Source organism: Felis catus, chromosome C1, assembly GCF_018350175.1.
Source record: "Felis catus isolate Fca126 chromosome C1, F.catus_Fca126_mat1.0, whole genome shotgun sequence".
Taxonomy (NCBI): Eukaryota; Metazoa; Chordata; class Mammalia; order Carnivora; family Felidae; genus Felis; species Felis catus.
The window spans coordinates 22,237,124-22,241,005 of record NC_058375.1 but is presented as its reverse complement, the minus strand read 5'-3'; positions in this window follow the sequence as shown (position 1 = coordinate 22,241,005).

Sequence of the window (3,882 nt, the reverse complement as noted above, 5' to 3'; positions counted from 1 at the left end):
GGGTACCGAATTACAAGGAGGTCATTAGGGTGGGTCCTAATTCCATACGACTAGTATCCCAATAAAAAGGGGGATTTGGGCACTGATATGCCACCCAGGGGAAAAGTACACATAAAGATGAAGACAGAGATGGGGTGATGCTTCTTTGCTCCAAGGGACACCAAAAATCGGCAGCAATCCGCCAGAAGCTAGGGCAGAGGCATGGAACAGATTCGTTCTCACAGTCCTCACAAGGACCCCAGTCCAGCTGACACCTTGACCTTGAAGTTCTAGCCTCTGGAACCAGGAGACAACAAACTTCTGTCATCTAAGCCACCATCCACTTTGTTACGGCACATCATCAGTAACATCCAGTGATTCTGCTCACCCGGCATCCAGGCCTCACCTCTGATTATAACCTCCTGATGCTCCTGGAGGGACCCCTGGGCAGCCCTCTGGTCCCTGGGGGTCCTGCAGAAATCACTCCACACCCAGGCCGAAGGGTGTTTGCATCCCCCGGCCACAGTGATCATTTCAGAAATGGGCATGTGACACAATCCAAGTCAATGAGGCTGAAACCTGGGACTTTCTGTGGACTTGGAGACACTATGGGGTGAGAGCATGGTCTCCACTGCGGAACCATCTAGAGGAGAGGGCCTACCAGAATGTGAGGCCATCCTGGCACAAACCAGAGCAAAGAAGAGATATAGATCTAATGACTTCATTTATTTAATTATCGGGCTGTGATTCGTCCCCACCTGTATATAAGCATATTGGTATATATCATCAAATGTATAACTATAGTTATAACTATAACTATAATTTTTTTTTGTATAACTACAAAAAAAAATAAGTTGATTCAGACTACAGTCCAGGATGACCTTGAATTAGAAAGGGAGACTATGTTATTAAACAAAAATTATAGTGATCATTTATCAAAGGCAAATTATATACTCCGTGTGCCAGGCATTAATGCCTTTTTTCACATGTGTTACCTTAAGCCTCAGAGCCAACCCTAGGACGTGGGGCCTGTTATATCTCCATTTTTTTTTTCCAGTTGAAGTTGAAGTTTTTTTTCAGTGTTACTTTCAACCAGCCACGCCTCTACTCTGAACAAAAAAGTGGCAGCCCACAGAAAGAACATTACAGACCAATACCCCTTATTTCCTTCGCCTACCTTCCTGCCGACTTCTTGAATATTTTCAGACTTCAATTTGTATTTAGCTGTATTGTGTGGGCATCGATCTCTTTGTATAGCTCCTTTAGTGTCTGTTCTGGGTGTTACGTTATAACCACATAACTTATCCATTCTCCTGATGTCATCATTTAACCACTTTGAGTGGAATAGAGAAAACTTACCTCCCTTTACCCTCCCCCACTTACAATATAAATGGCTTAACTATCTCTTCTATCGACATTTAGAACCACACCAGACAATGTGGTTCAACCATAAAACACAATTTAGAAAACTTAAGAGGGAAAGAAAAGTCTACTGTATTTACCCATCTCTTTGCTTATGTTTGTTCTTCTTCCTGATGTTTCGAGAATCCTTTATTGTTTCTTTGCCATTTAGACAATTTTTTAGCCATTCATTTAGGGCGGATCTTCTGACAACAAATTATCTTAGTTTTCCTTCATTTGAGAATGTTTTGGTTTCCTTTTCATGTGTGAAGGATATTTTCACTGAATACAGGATCGCTGTTGACAGTTCTTATCTTTCAGCACGGAGATACGTTGTGCCACTTCCTTGCAGCCTCCATGGTTTCTGATGAGAAATAACCTGTCATCCTAATATTTCACCTTGTACACAAGGTGTTGATTCTCTCTTACCGCTTTCAAGATATTTTCTTCGTTTTTAATTTTTAGACCTTGTTTTTAACTTTTAGAAGCTTGGCAATGACGTGTCTTGGTGTGTATTTCTTTGGATTTTCCTATTTCAGATCCGCTCAGCTTCTGGAATCCATGGGTTTATGTCTTTTGCCAGATTGGGGGAGTTTTCGGCCATTGTTCCTTGGAGTTTTCCAGGTCCTCCCTTCTCTCCTCCTTCTGGGACTCTGATGACACAAATGTTAGATCTTTCCTTATAGTCCCATATGTCCCTGAGGATTTGCTCTTTTTCTTCTACAAGTACATTATGTCTTTGCTGTTCAGATTGGGTAATGCTTGCTGTTCTGTCTTCAGGTTGATTGGCTCATTTCTCTGTGCCCTCTATTCAGCTGTTAAACACATCCACTGACTTATTTATTTTGATTATTGTTATTTGTGGCACAGGATATCAACTATCTTGGAGAATTTCCCATGAGCACTTAAAAACAAATGTGTGTTTTGGATAAAGCCTTCTGTAACTGTCAATTAGATCCTCTTAATTATGTCGTCCTGTTCTTCTATATCTTTACTGATTTTCTAATAGTTATATCAATCGCCGAGAGTGTGGCCTTGAAGTTTTCCAGCTATAATTTTGGATTTGCCTATTTCTTCTTTCACCTTTATCCATTTTTGTTTCATGTGTTTTGAGGTTCTATTATTTGGTACATATATCTTTAAGACTCTTATGTCTTCTTGGTGGATTGACCCTTTAATTATTGTGTAATACCCCTCTTTCTTTCTAGTAATGCTCTTGTCTACTCTATCTGATATTACTATGGCTCTTCCTGGTTTTTAATTAACATTTTTTATATATCTTTTAATTACAACCTATTTATGTTGTTGTATTCCAAGTGAGTTATTTGTGTACAACACATCATGTGTTCTTCTGAGTTTTTGCTTGTTCTGTTTTGTTTTTGAGCCACTCTACCAATCTCTGTCTTTTCACTGATGTATTTAAACCATTTACATTTAATTACGGATAAGTTAGGGCTTAAGTCTGCCATTTTTATTTTGTTTTATTTGCTTCTCATTTCTTTGTATCCCTCTTCTTTTATTCCTCTGGGTTACCTGAACATATTTTCTGAATTCCATATTGATAATCATATAGTATTTTTGAATATCTCATTTTGTATAGTTTTCTTAGTTTAGCGTTAAGTATTCTACACACATAATTTATTGCACTCTACTGGTATTGATATTTACTGCAATATAAATATAGACATTGCAAGTTATATACAGACACCTTACTTCCATTTAGATCCCTCCACACTTTAAATTAGTCTTAAATACTTCAAGTTAAATATGGATATCTTACTTCCATTTTAGATCCCTCCACACTTTAAGCTAGTCTTAAACACTTCCTTTACACACACTGGTTACCACATTTGATGGTTTTCAATTTTTGCTTCCACCACCAAATATGATTTTCTAAACTCATAAGAAAAGGGATTATCTATTCTATTTACCCCATCCATTCTAATAGTGTTCATTCCTTTCTAAAGTTCCAAGCCTTTTGTTATCATTTCCTTTCTATTTAGACTACTTCTTTTAGCCGTTCTTTAAGGATACATTTGCTAGCAAAAAAAAAAAAAAATCTTTATTTTCACCTTAATTATTGAAGAATATTTTCACCACATACAGAATTCATGGTTGATATTTCTTTTTCCTCAGTACTTAAAAACTGTCATGCCATTTAACTGGAGCCTCAACAATTTCAAGAGTCACCCACTGACATTCAGACTGATGTACCTTATAAGTAACATGTAGTTTCTTCCCGGCTACCTTCAAGATTTTTGATTGTCTTTAGCTTTTGAACATTTAATTATGATGTGACCTGGCATCAATTTCACATCATTTTCTTTGGGCTTATCCTATTTGGTGCTCACTCAGCTTCTTGAATCTGTAGGTATATGTCTTTCACTACATTTAGAAGTTTTTAGCCATAATTATATCTTCAAATACATTTTCAGTCCCACTCTCTCTCCTCTCCTTATGAGATTCCAATGACATCACTGTTAGTTCTTTTGCTAATGTCTC